We start from the raw sequence: 15723 nt of genomic DNA, 5'->3' as shown, positions 1-15723 counted from the left end.
CTGGTAGGCTGCAGTCCATGGGGTTGCTAAGAGTCAGACATGACTGAATGACTTCACTTTCACTTTTCACTTTCATGCATTGGAGAAGGAAATGGCAACCCACTCCAGTGTTCTTGCCTGGAGAATCCCAGGGATGGGGGAGCCTGTTGGGCTGCCATCTATGGGGTCGCACAGAGTCGGACACGACTGAAGTGACTTAGCAGCAGCAGCAGCATGGGACACCAGCTCTCTAAAGTAGCTGGCAGCTGATTGCCATACTGACCCCTAGTAACTGGCCTGTGGGGCCCAGGCTCAGTGTATGTGTTTCCCCTTTGGTGGCTACGAATAAAAAAAGCCCATAATGGGAATGGCTTGTGTTTAGGATGTACACTGAGAATGGTTTTTAATTGAAATACCTTCTAACTCATACTGCATGCTTACCCGCCAAGTGCTTTACACGCATACAGACCTCATTTCATCTCCCAGAGGTCCAATGAGTGTATATTCTTCTTCCCTCTAATATATAAGCTAGAGGTTCCTTTGGCTGCAAGAAAAAAGCTACCTTTTTTTAACAAAGGAAATCCCTCCCCCACCCCCGAAAAAAGGAAATCTCCCTATATCATATAGTCAAGGAAGGCATTGGTGAGTAGCTCACAGGCATTGTCTCTGACCAGACCTGTTCTGTCTTTCTGTCCAATCATCCTTGTCTGTTCCAGCCAATTCCAAATGGCCCTGTGAAGAGTTGGAGGGTTTTCACAGCTCCTAAGTCTGGGCCAGCCTGTCTTTGATACATAGAATACAATGAAAGTGAGGGTGAGAGAGTTCTAAGCCTAGGCCCCAGGGGACCTTGAGCCTTCTTCTCATCCCCTTAAAATGCTGCTGCCCTGTAAACAAGCTTGGACCAACCTCCACTTCATGGTGAGAGACTCAGCAATCCCAGTGGAGGCCCTGGTCATAAAGATATTGCCCCAGGCAATACCATGTGGGGCAGACACAAAGCATCCCTGCTGAGCCCAGCCCACATTTTGACCCACAAGTAAATGATGGTTGTTTTGAGCCACTACATTTGAGGGTTTTTTTCCAGTCATCAAAAGCTAACTGACGCAGCTGTGTTGGGCTTTTGTCCTTAGTTTGTTATCGCTCTCGTGGTTACAAAATAGCTGCATAAAACCAAAGTCAAGGCAGGAGGAAGGGGATGGATCCAAAAGGGACCATTTTCTCTAAATGTTCTTTTTTCCTGGGACAAAAATCTTACTGAAAGCCCCCGTGGTTGCCAGGCACCTCATTAGAGCTTGGTCTTACATTCACTCCACTAATCATTTGCAAAGCGACACAAGCACCATGATAAATGTTGCCACCCATGTGGCTGCAGGTCCCACCCTCAGGGAGCTCAGTCTCAGAAAAGTGAGCTCACAGTACAAGGCAACGAGCAAATACGGATGAAAAGCCCAGATGGGCAAGGCTGCAGGAGCTCAGATAAGGGGCTCTGTGAGTAATCCAGGAAAGCTTCCTGGAGGAGGCAACTCCAGAGTCTGAATCTGAAAGATTATGTATTGGTCAGTTTCAGGGTACAGAATTGCTCTTACTAAACTAGGGGTTCTAGTGGTAAAAAAAACCTGCCTGCCAATGCAGGAGATATAAGAGACACAGATTCAGTCCCTGGGTCAGGAAGATCCCCTGGAGAAGGGAATGGTAACCCACTCCAGCATTCTTGCCTGGAGAATCCCATGGACAGAGGAGCCTGGTGGACTACGGTCCATAGGATAGCAAAGAGTCAGACATGATTGAAGTGACTTAACACACATGCACAACTTGTATAGAAAGGAATCTACACCAGAGTAGTGAGTGGCTTACAGAATTGTTGTAAGGATTGAAGAATCGACCTCTGTGCTTACCTTCCAGAAGTGACTCCTAGAGTCACACTGCAGAACTGGGCCGCCAAGCGAGTGACTGTCCCTACCACAGTGAGGAAGCTGCCTGCAGAAGCGAGGAACAGCTACCCTGCTTCCTGACTCCAGAACCACATCGCCTTTGCTGTGATCCACACGGGCAAAGTAAATGCCTGTGTCCCGCTCCCCTCCCCACCTCATTCAGTTCTACATTTAAAATGCATCTGATTGGTCAGATGAAATTATATCCAAGCCCCTAGCTGCACAGCAGTCTGAGAAATGCATTCCTAGTTTTCCATTCACTGCAGTAGAGAAAGTCACACAGGAAGTAGGCTCAACTAGATATTGTTAGAATTCACCAGAGAAACTACTTGAGGCATAGTACTCTTGGTGGGAAGATCTGTGGTGACAGACTCAACGTCTTTAACAGCTATGGAGCTACTCATATCTTCTGTTTTGCCTTGTGTCAGTTTTGCTGTTTTTGTTCATTTTGGAATTTGTTCATGTCATCCAAATTGTTAAATTTGTTAGCGAGTTTTGATTATAATCAAGCCACTCCCCTATGTCCACCACGGATGAATAAACTTTGCTCTCCTTAGAACTGGGAGATGTGGGGATGGTTTTCACATGTTTGGGCTGGAGCTAAGTCGGCTGCTTAGATGTTGATGAGGTGGAGAGGGGTAAGAGGACACACCAGAACCATCTCTGTGGCCAGGCTGGCTCCTTAGGTGGAGATGAAAAGCCCCACGTCTGTCCATCCACAACTATAGAAGCTAAAATATCTGATGTGTTAGGGATGGGGAAGACGAGAGGCTTTGTGTTTCTTGAGTACAGAGGACACTTCTGAGAATACCTTGACTAACTTTCTCTGGAAACTGTTCACCCAAACCATAGGATAGGACCCAGGCTGTCATGTTTAAGCAGTGTGACCCAGCCAACTCCCATAACTAATTGGACCAAGGGTAGACTCTTGATCTTGGATGAACCAATCTCTTTTTTGGAAATAGAGATTTGGGACCAAGAGTTTAGTTTGGACCAATGTCTTAAATGGAGGAGCTCTAAAAATATTATGGTTCTTGACAGCCATGGCAGAGAAGAACAAGTATAGCAGAGACACATTAAGTAACATGGAGTCAAAGTTTCTTGAAGGACTGGAACCCAAATCTGTGCCATACCTTTGCCTTGGGAGCTCCAGGAGAAAGGTCTCTATCTCTGCAATTCTTTTCCCTTAAGCTATGTTGGAGAGGGGCAGGATCACTGTTATTTACAGCCAAGAATCCTAACTATTGTTGCTGGATTCTCTAAGATTGAGGGTTGGAACTCAAAGACCTCTGGGCCCCCAAACCACCCTCATCCTCTTCCTTAGTTCAGCTGATTAGAATAAAGTGGTATGAGGACATTAGCAGAGAGAGGAGAACTATATTTTGAAATATGTGTGTGTGTGGGTGTAGATACACACAAATTAGTGTGCTTATTTATTCAAGTTCATTGCATGTAAGCGAAAAGAAGATGAAAACCCTCTATAATCTCATCCTGAATAGGTATATTCATAAAGAACATTTTGACAAAAGGGGCATGGTAAGCCTTTACGATTAACTGAGCTTTGCCATAAATATCAGCAAAGAGAACCTAGTGAGTGATGTGGATTAGGGTAAGCCACTCCTTTCTTAAGGTGTTCAAGACAAAATAGCTTCAAACCAGTGTGTTCTGATCTGGTCTTGCCTGATCCCCATTAACACTGAGCATGTAACGAAATAAAATTGTATTCATATTTGGCATCAGAATTTCTCTGGTGGGGATAGGAGGGTGGAAAATACCTCAGGAAATCACTAAGGGTAGAAAGTGAGGGCTTAGGTGTTGGCAGGGTCATGACACCAATGAGGAAAAGGCAAACTGCCCTGACTGAGATGTGTACTTTCCCCAGCAAGGGACAGGAAAGGAGAGAAAAGAAAGCAGAGGAGGGGAGGGGATTCCCTGCAGAGATACTTGGGCCTGGACTGCAGAAGGCAAAGGACCTGCAGGAAACCCCTGGTGACGGGAGACCAGGTAGCTTTGGAGAACAATGTTGGATACCACAGATGCGATGTTGCTTATGGAATGGTGTACAGTGCACCATGCACACATCCTCATGACCCCTGCCCTTGATTAAGGTCTGCTATTTTCAACAGAGGCTTTGTGTGGATTGGTTTTCTTTTCTTTGGCAGGGGATGGTGGTGGTGGTACACAGGTTGGAGCAGTTATGGGATCATTTGAAGGGACCCAGAGGGAAACAGAGATAACGCTTCGGGAAGCAAGAATCCAAAGCTGGAATTGACATTGAGGGCATCAGCCATATTCCTACCTTACCCTGGAAATTCACAGATACCATAAGGAAATCTTTAACAGGGCTCAGAGCCAAGGTTTCCAGCTGATTTTATTACTATCTCAAGAGGGAGGGAGGCCCACCTAATACAGGATTTCGATAAAAGCAGTAAAAATTGCAACCACAAGCACCGTCCCCCAAATACAGCAGCAGTAGCATCTGGAGGCTGAGGTAACCACACCCAGGAAGACTGTGTATCCAGACCCATGGCTTGGATCACAAGTGATCTAAGCCAATTGCAACAGTCCTGTTCCCCACTTTCCCAATTAAGGGTGGCTTCATGTCCCAATTCTGGTGAATGCTGCTGCTGCTGCTGCTAAGTTGCTTCAGTCATGTCCGACTCTGTGCGACCCCATAGATGGCAGCCCACCAGGCTCCCCTGTCCCTGGAATTCTCCAGGCAAGAATACTGTAGTGGGTTGCCATTTCCTTCTCCAACGCATGAAAGTGAAAAGTGAAAGTGAAGTTGCTCAGTCGTGTCTGACTCTTAGTGACCCCATGGACTGCAGCCCACCAGGCTCCTCCGTCCATGGAATTTTCCAGGCAAGAGTACTGGAGTGCGGTGCCATTGCCTTCTCCGCTGGTGAATGAGACCTAAGCAAAATTCTGCTGACTTGAGTGTAGTGTGGGTTTAGGGGTTCTTAAAGCTTTTGCTTTCTTTTTCTGCCTTGAACATAGACATGATGGTTGGTGTAGTGGCAGCCATCTTGTTACTACGAGGGGAAGGTGAAGAGAATCACAAAAGCAGGTGCCCTGACATAGTTGAGCTAGTGAACCAAAATCAACAGCCACCTATCTCTGGTCTCATTATATTAGAAAAACAAACCTCTGTTGGATTATAGCCTCTGGGGTCAGATTTTCTGTTTCTTGTACTAAACACATTTCTAACAGTACAGAGGTGGCTGAAGGAAACTGCTCCCCAAATGACTGGATTTTACTCATGTTTGAGAATTAAAGACAAATTCAGAGGACAATTTAATCAGATGCCTGGAACCAAAAGGCACAGCTCCAGCTCCAGTGAGAACAGAAGAGAACTGCCAAATCTCATTACCGAAGGCACAGAACAGCCCTCCAGTGAAGCATCAAAGTTAATAGTGTATCTCAAACTCATCCACAAGCAAAGCCAAGGCAGCAAAATGAAGCCGGTGATGGATGCTGCCATATCAGCTGTTCACTTGCTATGGTTTCAGTCCCTTCATCATCGACAGCTTCAGGATCCCACTGGAGAAAGACATGATCAAACAGGAGAGCTGGGAAAGGGCATGGCACTTCTAGCTTGCAGGAACAGGAGCAGGCACTCATGCGCAGGAAAAATCAACCAAGAATAGGCAGCTATTGTCACTATTTTATTTATGAGAAAGCAGACAGGATGAGAGTTTTAAGGGCTCTGTTTGGGTATAAACGAATTGACTTATTCATGAAGTACTTATTAAGTACCTCCTGCATACCAGCTCCCAGGCTGCTTGTCAGCAAGATACTCTTGAGTGTAGTGGAGTTAATAAACCAAGGACACAAATAATTACAAAATGAAACAAAGGGATCTCTGGAGTTTTGGTGAAGGAATGACATGTGTTAGAGTCCTGGGAAATGAGGTAACTGTATCCAGCAGACGGGAGGAAGAGATTCAGTTCAACTGCCCAGTTACTGTTGAAGGTACATATGATATGAGCATACAAAAATAAAAGGGAAAGGAAGAAAAGATGCAGTGCTCTGCATTGGTCCCCAACAAATGCAACATGTTAAATGAGCATACTTCCTAGTCACCTGCAGTGTTTGAGAGGCACTATGCTGGAAACCTTTGGTATATAGGTAAAGGGGTTACTGCCACTTTTCAAAAGGTGACTGAGACTCAGAAAAGTATTGTCTGTGGATGATATGTCAGGGTTTGAACCCAGATCTACTTGAATCAGCTTCCCAGGTGGTGCTAGTGGTAAAGAACCCACCTGCCAATGCAGGAGACTCAGGTTCAGTCCCTGGATCAGGAAGATCCCCTGGAGGAAGGCATGGTAATCCACTCCAGTATTCTTGCTGGAGAATCCCATGGACAGAGGAGCCTGATGGGCTACAGTCCATAGGGGTTGCAAAGAGTTGGATACGACTGAAGTGCCTTAGCATGCACGAATACTTGAATCCAAATCCAGGCTCAATACACAAGATTCAGTTCAGTTCAGTTGCTCAGTTGTGTCCGACTCTTTGCGACCCCATGAATCGCAGCACGCCAGGCCTCCCTGTCCATCACTAACTCCCGGAGTTCACCCAAACTCATGTCAATCGAGTCAGTGATGCCATCCAGCCATCTCATCCTCTGTCACCCCCTTCTCCTCCTGCCCCCAATCCCTCCCAGCATCAGAGTCTTTTCCAATGAGTCAGCTCTTTGCATGAGGTGGCCAAAGTATTGGAGTTTCAGCTTTAGCATCAGTCCTTCCAAAGAACACTCAGGACTTATCTCCTTTAGAATGGACTGGTTGGATCTCCTTGCAGTCCAAGGGACTCTCAAGAGTCTTCTCCAACACCACAGTTCAAAAGCATCAATTCTTCGGTGCTCAGCCTTCTTCACAGTCCAACTCTCACATCCATACATGACCACTGGAAAAACCATAGCCTTGACTAGACGAACCTTTGTTGGCAAAGCAATGTCTCTGCTTTTGAATATGCTATCTAGGTTGGTCATAACTTTGCTTCCAAGGAGTAAGCATATTTTAATTTCATGGCTGCAGTCACCATCTGCAGTGATTTTGGAGCCCAGAAAAATAAAGTCTGACACTGTTTCCACTGTTTCCCCATCTATTTGCCATGAAGTGATGGGACCAGATGCCATGATCTTCGATTTCTGAATGTTGAGCTTTAAGCCAACTTTTTCACTCTCCTCTTTCACTTTCATCAAGAGGCTTTTTAGTTCCTCTTCACTTTCTGCCATAAGGGTGGTGTCATCTGCATATCTGAGGTTATTGATATTTCTCATGGAAATCTTGATTCCAGCTTGTGCTTCTTCCAGCCCAGCGTTTCTCATGATGTACTCTGCATGTAAGTTAAATAAGCAGGGTGACACTATACAGGCTTGATGTACTCTTTTTCCTATTTGGAACTGGTCTGTTGTTCCATGTCCAGTTCTAACTGTTGCTTCCTGACCTGCATATAGGTTTCTCGAGAGGCAGGTCAGGTGATCTGGTATTCCCATCTCTTTCAGAATTTTCCACAGTTTATTGTGATCCACACAGTCAAAGGCTTTGGCATAGTCAAAAGCAGAAATAGATGTTTTTCTGGAACTCTCTTCCTTTTTCCATGATCCAGTGGATGTTGGCAATTTGATCTACCCAGTTATGGATGTGACTGGTGATAGAAGCAAGGTCCGATGCTGTAAGGAGCAATATTGCATAGGAACCTGGAATGTTAGGTCCATGAATCAAGGCAAATTGGAAGTAGTCAAACAGGAGATGGCAAGAGTGAAAGTCGACATTCTAGCAATCAGCTAACTAAAATGGACTGGAAAGGGTGAATTTAACTCAGATGACCATTATATCTACTACTGTGGGCAGGAATCCCTTAGAAGAAATGGAGTAGCCATTATGGTCAACAAAAGAGTCCGAAATGCAGTACTTGGATGCAATCTCAAAAACGATAGAATGATCTCTGTTCATTTCCAAGGCAAACCATTCAATATCACAGTAATCCAAGTCTATGCCCCAACCAGTAACGCTGAAGAAGCTGAAGTTGAACGGTTCTATGAAGACCTACAAGACCTTTTAGAACTAACACCCAAAAAAGATGTCCTTTTCATTATAGGGGACTGGAATGCAAAAGTCGGAAGTCAAGAAACACCTGGAGTAACAGGCAAATTTGGCCTTGGAATACAGAATGAAGCAGGGCAAAGGCTAATAGAGTTTTGCCAAGAGAATGCACTGGTCATAGCAAACACCCTCTTCCAACAGCACAAGAGAAGACTCTACATATGGACATCACCAGATGGTCAACACCGAAATCAGATTGATTATATTCTTTGCAGCCAAAGATGGAGAAGCTCTATACAGTCAGCAAAAACAAGACTGGGAGTGGACTGTGGCTCAGATCATGAACTCCTTATTGCCAAATTCAGACTGAAATTGAAGAAAGTATGGAAAACCACTAGACCATTCAGGTATGACCTAAATCAATATACAAGATTATACTGACTCATTTTACTGTTAGGGCACCTTCAGAAAATCCAACTGAATCTGTCTTTGACAGAAAAGGGGATTTACAGGACCATGTAACCAAAGAGTCTAGTGTGGATTCAGGTGTTGATCTAGTAGTTCAAATGAATTCACCAAAGGCCTAATTTCTTTTGATCTCAAAGTGCTTTGTTGCTTAGCTTTTTCCTCTGGCTCCACATTTGCCCCATCACAAAATAGGTCTAGATTCTTCTGTGTACACCATGGTCCCATTGTTCCATATTTCATATCACCTACACTATTAACTGAAGAAAGAGAGAAGATATATTCTGGTACCCCTTGTTGAAAGGAGAGGAAACCAGCTTCACCTTTCCAGAAATTCTAGCAAGCATTTGCTTACATGTCATTGGCTCTGGTGGGTCATGTGCCTGCTCCCAAAAATATCAGTGTGGGCTCCCTGAGGATGTCTTTCATAAACAGCAAATACTATTTTTTATTACATTAACTTTACATTTAACATTAAACATATTAAGCTTAGCAAGTAAAAACCTAGTTCTCTAAACTATTAATTCATAAATCTCATAAATCTTTATTCTACTTCTAGATCTAGAATAATCAGTTTCAGGGGGCCTTTGCAATTAATAAATATATCAAGCTGCACTATTAAATTTAATATAGTTGATTTTATTTTTGAGTCCTTTAATTGCTTGTTTAATAAATAAAAACTTTGAAATATTTGAGTAACACTTGCAATATGGTGACTTTTAAGTCTTCTTACACATTTCAAATCAGTTTACAAACTTAATAAAATCACATACTATTTAATGTAAAATCATAAATCTAAATCAATTACTCAATTACATTTTTAATTGGAATCATAAATTGATCTCTTATATACTCCAATATGCCAAGTAACTTTAAACATTACAAGTACTTTTAAAAATATCAAATATACATAAATTTTCCTAAAGCAAACACACAAAAATATATTCAAACTGTGAGTATGGTTTGCGTCATTCTTTCTATTAACAATGCTGAAACTTCTTGGGGTTGAAAGACTCTTAGCTGCTTAGGAAACATGGCTTTCCAAGCGAGGCAGACCCCTGTTTCAGAGCAAAGGGTACAGATGGACAAGATTGGGCTGAGGTCTAAGCAGGCCACTCATCAGGCCTGAGCACTGATGGGGTGAGCTAAAATTCCATGATTTCTAGAGAGGCAGTAGTAGAGCAGTAATGATTGGGGGAGGAGGAGGATATCCTCCAGAATATTTTAGACCATCATAAGGACTTTGACTCTCTGAGGGGAAACACTTAAGAGTTTGGAGTGGGGAAGTGGTAGTCTCTTTATTTTAATGGTGAACTTGAGATCCAGTTTGTGCCAATGGATTGTGAGAGGAAGTCTGCCTGAGTGTTTCTGGGAAAGATTTCCCAGATCTTGAAAGAAAGCATGAGAAAGAATACCACCGCCCGCCCAACTCCCACAGACACACACACACGTTTATTATCTTCTAGATATTGTCCCATGAAAATGCGATGCCTGGAGTCATGGCAGTCATTTTGTGATGATTAAGAAGCTACCTGAAAACAAGCTGACTCTAAACATGGCAAAGATGAAACTTCTTTTTTAACAGCTTGAGATATAATTCAGGTACCATACAATTAGCTCATTTAAATTCAATGGTTTTAAATATATTCACAGCATTGTGCAACCATCCCCTCAAATAATTTGGGACCTTTTACCACCACAAATATAAACCCTTTACCCATTAGCACTCTTCATTTCTTCATATCACTCTTCATTTCCACTCAACCTCCTCAACTCTAACCAACCATTAAATTACTTTCTGTCTCTATAGATTTGCCTATTCTGGACACTGTGTAAATGGAATCATAGAGTATGTGGTCATTGGTGACTGGCTTCTTTAAGTTAGCATGTTTTAAAGTCTCATACATGTTAGGACCTGCATAAATATTTCACTCCTTTTTATCACTGAGTTTTATTCCATTATACAGCTGTACTACATTTTAAAAAAATCCATTTATTAGGTAATGGACATTTGGCTTTGACTACTATGAATAATGCTGCTGTGAACATTTGTGCACAATTTTTGTGTGTGTGAGGACATGTTTTAATCTCTCTTGGATATATAACTATATATATGGGCCATATGGCAACTTTGTTTAATCTTTTGAGGAGCTGCTTGACTGCTTTGCAAGGTGGCAGCACATTTTACATTCAAATTGTCAATATCTGAGAGTAACAATTTCACCACCTCCTTGCTAGTTCTTGCTATTCTGTCTTTTTATTATAGCCAACCTGATGGTGGGAAGTGATATCTCATGGTTTTGATTTGTAGTTTCCTAATGTGAATGATGCACTGGAGAAGGAAATGGCAACCCACTCCAGTGTTCTTGCCTGGAGAATCCCAGGGACGGGGGAGCCTGGTGGGCTGCCATCTATGGGGTCGCACAGAGTCGGACACGACTAAAGCGACTTAGCAGCAGCAGCAGCAATGTGAATGATGTGATAGTGGCCATTTGTTTATCTTCTTTACAGAAATGTCTGTTCATTCATATCCTTAGCCCATTTTTAAATTGGGTTATTTATCTTTTATTTCTGAGTGGAAGAGTGCTTTATAATATATTCTGGATACAACTCCTTTTTATTATATATATGTGATTTGCATATACTTTCTCTCATCCCTTGTGTTGTCTTTTCCACTTTCTTGATGATGTCCTTTGTAGCACAAAAGTTGTTAATTTTTGTGAAATCCTATTTATCTCTTTTTTCCTCTACCAAACATTTTTGGTGTTATGTATAAGACGTTGCCCAACTTTAAGTCATGAAGATTTACTCCGATTTTTTTTTCTGAGCTTTATACTCTTAACTCTTACATTTAAGTCTATTATCACTTTTGAATTAATTTTGGTAGATGATGTGAGGTAGAGGTCCAACATCATTCCTTTGCCTGAGGCTACCCACTTGTCTCAGTACCATTTGTGGAAAAGACTCTTCTTTCCTTATTAAGTTATCTTGGGACCACTGTTGAAAATCAATTGATAATCAGTGTCAGAGTTTATTTCTGACTTCTCAATTTTGACCTGTCTATCCTATGCCACTACTGCCCTGTCTTGATCACTGTGGCTTTGAAGTAAATTTTGATTTTGGGAAGCACAAATCCTCAACTTTGTTTTTCTTCAAGGTTTTTTTTTTGCTATTTGGCATCCCATGAGACCCCATAATGTATTTTAACATAACCTTGTCAATATCTGGAAGACAGATAACTTGGATTTGATAGGGATTGTATGTGTGTGCTGACTTAGCACACACACATACTGATTCTATAGATCAATTGAGGATTGTTTCCTTCTTAATGATATTAAGTCTTCTAGTTCGGCAACATGAAATATTGTTGCATTTATTTAAGAATTTAGAGCAAAAGTCTTATAACATTTACTTCTAAGTATTTCTCCATTTGACATCGTAAATGAAATTGTTTTATTAATTTTATCTCATATTGTTCATTGCTAGTGTATATAGAAATACAATTGATTTATATACCTTGTATCTTAAAAAGTTGCCAAAATCATTCGTTGTAATTGATTTAATGGGTTTCTTAGGATTTTCTTTATACAAAATTATGTCATGTACAAATATAGTTTTACTTGATACAGAATTCTCTTTTTAACCCCCAGCACTTTAAATATGTCATCCCACTGCTTTCTGAACTTCATAGTTTCTGATGAAAAATAAACTATTTATGTTATTGAAGTTTCCATATAAGTGATGAATTGCTTTTTTGTTGCTGCTTTCAAGATTCCTTGTCTTCACTGTTCAACAGTTTGATTATGGTATGTCTAATGTAGATCTTTTTGAGTTTATCTTATTTGGAATCTACAGATATTTTTACACATTTTAAAAAAAAACAAATTTGGAAAGTTTTTGGCAACTCTTTCTTTAGATATTGTTTTGGCTTTTGTGTCCCCTTTTTATCTCTCTTATCCTTCTGGAACTCCCATTATGTGTACATTCATAGGCTTGGTGGTATTTCATACGTCTCTGAGCAACTCTTCATTTTTATTTATTGGTTTCTGTTTGTTCTTCATTGTATAGTCTCTATCAATCTATATTCGAATTCACTAATTATTTTTTTCTGCCAGCACAAATATACTGCTGAGTCCTGCTAGTAGGTTTTTTCAATTCAGTTATTGTATATTAAACTCTAGAATTTCCATTTGTCTTTTTTTGATAATTCTTATCTCTTAATTGATATGCTCTGTTCGATGAGACATTATCATTATACCTTCCTTTTTCTTTTTTAAAATAAAACCAAAACATATTTATCTAGGGCTGTTATTAAATTACAACTTCAATGTTTATTTTTAATATCAAATATATCTCTGATCTCATTTTTTATTGTTTATAAGGAGACCCTTCTCCTACGACTATTGCATGCAAAAACAGTCAGTGGTGAAAGAAAGTTGTCTTGTTTTTAAACAACCCCCCCCCTTTTTTTTGGATGTTTTTGCTCAAAAATCCAGCAGCCAAATGAGGAAACTCCTAGAGAGCTTGGTTATCAAAATACTGGGGCTCATAAAGTGCTTTCCACATCTTGAGAATTGGGAGCAAACCTTTCATTTGAAACAGCAAAATGTTCTTGATGGATTTATGTATGTATTTTTAATGTTAATTGTATCTAATGTTTTAAATAGTAAGAGTAACAGGAGTAGGCATGCACTTAGGGAAATTCCCATTTTCCTATTATAGTCCACATCTTTAATACTGGCATGAAAAATACAACCAGTATTCCTCATTTAGCTAGAAGCCCTTAGAAAAGATATCTATTGCCTATGTGAACTCCCTAGATAGTTAAGTCTTACACATTAACTGATGAAATCCATCTAAAATATATTATGTTTTCTTGTCTTCTGAGACAACACCAAACATATTTAGACTTTAAAAAAAATGATAACTGTTGCAAAGAATACCCGTTTATGAAAACAGCCATGTAATGCATTTGAACTGTGGTGTTGGAGAAGACTCGAGAGTCCCTTGGACTGCAAAGAGATCAAACCAGTCAATCCTAAAGCAAATCAGTTTTGAATGTTCATTGGAAGGACTGATGCTGAGGCTGAAGCTCCAATTCTTTGGCCACCTGATGCGGAGAACTGACTCATTGGAAAAGACCCTGATTCTGGGAAAGACTGAAGGCAGGAGGAGAAGGGGACGACAGAGGTCAAGATGGTTGGATGGCATCACTGACGTGATGGACATGGGTTTGAGCAAGCTTTGGGAACTGATGATGGACAGGGAGGCCTGGCGTGCGGCAGTCCACAGGGTGGCAAAGGGTCGGACACAACTGAGTGACTGAACTGAAGTGAATGTGAAGAAGGGAGATAGTTGTTGAGAGCAGTTGGCTTATTCTCTCAGCAGCCCAAAATTTTCATGCTCTTTTGTCTTGTTTTAAGAATTTCTCTTCCTCTATTAGGTTCCCAGCTTTTACTCTAACTTCTGCCAATGAGCCTTAACCTAATCCTTTATTTCTGAAAGTATGGTCTCCTGTAGTTCTTTGAGCATGTTTATTACAGCTGCTAAGAACTCTTTGTTTGGATCCTCTCAAATGCAGTTTCTGTTTCCTACTTCTCTTCTTGATTGGTCATACTTTTTGCTTCTTTTCATTAGTTCTAATTTTTTTGAAAACTGGATATTTTAGATAATTATTGCTGTTTCTCAGTTGCTAAGTTGTGTCTGACTCTTTGTGACCTCATGCACTGCAGCACGCCAGTCTTCCCTGTCCTTCACTATCTCCCAGAATTTGCTCAAGTTCATATCCATTAAGTCAGTGCTGCTGTCTAACCATCTCATGCTCTGTCGCTCCTTTTCCCATCAGTCTTTCCCAGCATCAGGGTCTTTTCCAATGAGTTGGCTCTTTGCATCAGGTGGCCAAAGTATTGGAGTTTCAGCTTCAGCATCAGTCCTTCCAATGAATATTCAGGGTTGATTTCCTTTGCTGCTGCTGCTGCTGCTGCTAAGTCACTTCAGTCGTGTCCGACTCTGTGCGACCCCATAGACGGTGGCCCACCAGGCTCCCCCATCCCTGGGCTTTAGGGTTGACTGATGTGATCTCCTTGCAGTCCAAGGGACTCGAAAGAGTCTTCTCCAGCACCGCAATTTGAAGGCGTCAATTCTTTGGTGCTCAGCCTTCTTTATGGTCCCCTTCTCACATCCATACATGACTACTGGAAAATATCATAGGTTTGACTACACAGACCTTTGCCAGCTTTTTAATATGCTATATGGGTTAGTCATAGCTTCCCTTCCAAAGAGCAAGCATCTTTTAATTTCATGACTGCAGTTATCATCCTCAGTGATTTTGGAGCCCAAGAAAATAAAATCTGTCACTGCTTCCAGTTTTTCCCCTTCTATTTGCCACAAATTGATGGGACCAGATGCTATGATCTTAGTTTTTTGAATGTTGAATTTCAAGCCAGTTTTTTCATTCTCCTCTTGCACCCACATCAAGAGGCTCTTTCGTTCCTCTTCACTTTCTGCCATTAGAGTGGTATCATTTGCAGCTGAAGATGGAGAAACTCTGTACAGTCAGCAAAAATAAGACCTGGAGCTCATTTCATGAGCTCCTTATTGCAAAATTCAGGCTTAAATCAAAGAATGTAGGGGAAACCACAAGGCCATTCAGGTATGACCTAAATCAAATCCCTTATGATTATACAGTGGAGGGAATGAGAGGGTAAGACAGAATACCTGAAGAACTATGGACAGAGGTTTGTAACATTGTACAGGAGGCAGTGACTACAATTTTAGATAATATATTATAGCAACTCTAGATATATTGCCCTAACTTTCCCCAGAGTTGTTTTCTTGTTTATTTGGTTAGTGACTTTTGCTGGAATATTTCAGTAAAGTCCAGCCAGTCCTATTTATCTTGACTGCTGGGATGTCTGATAATGTGGGGGTTAGACAGAGTTTGAATTATGTTTCTGTCACTTTGCTGAACAACCTTGAATGTATGGTATAACTTCTTTGTGCTGCAGTTTTTCATCTGTTTGATGGGGTCAATAATAATAACTAGTATTATCAATGCATATCATAAAGTACACACTCTTTCTATGTTTTGTGTGGTTCAGTCCTATTCAACTCTTTGAGGTCGCATGGATTATAGTTCCAGACACCATGGACAGTAGCCCGCCAGGTTCCTCTGTCTGTAGAATTTTCTGGGCGAGAATACTGGTGTGGGTTGCCCTTCCCTACTCCAGGGGATCTTCCTGACCCAGGGATCAAACTAGTGTCTCTTGCGCCTCCTGCATTGGCTGGTGGCTTCTTTACCA

The sequence above is a fragment of the Bubalus kerabau genome, chromosome 13 (assembly GCF_029407905.1).
Source record: "Bubalus kerabau isolate K-KA32 ecotype Philippines breed swamp buffalo chromosome 13, PCC_UOA_SB_1v2, whole genome shotgun sequence".
NCBI classification, from domain to species: domain Eukaryota; kingdom Metazoa; phylum Chordata; class Mammalia; order Artiodactyla; family Bovidae; genus Bubalus; species Bubalus kerabau.
This window is presented reverse-complemented; position numbering follows the sequence as displayed.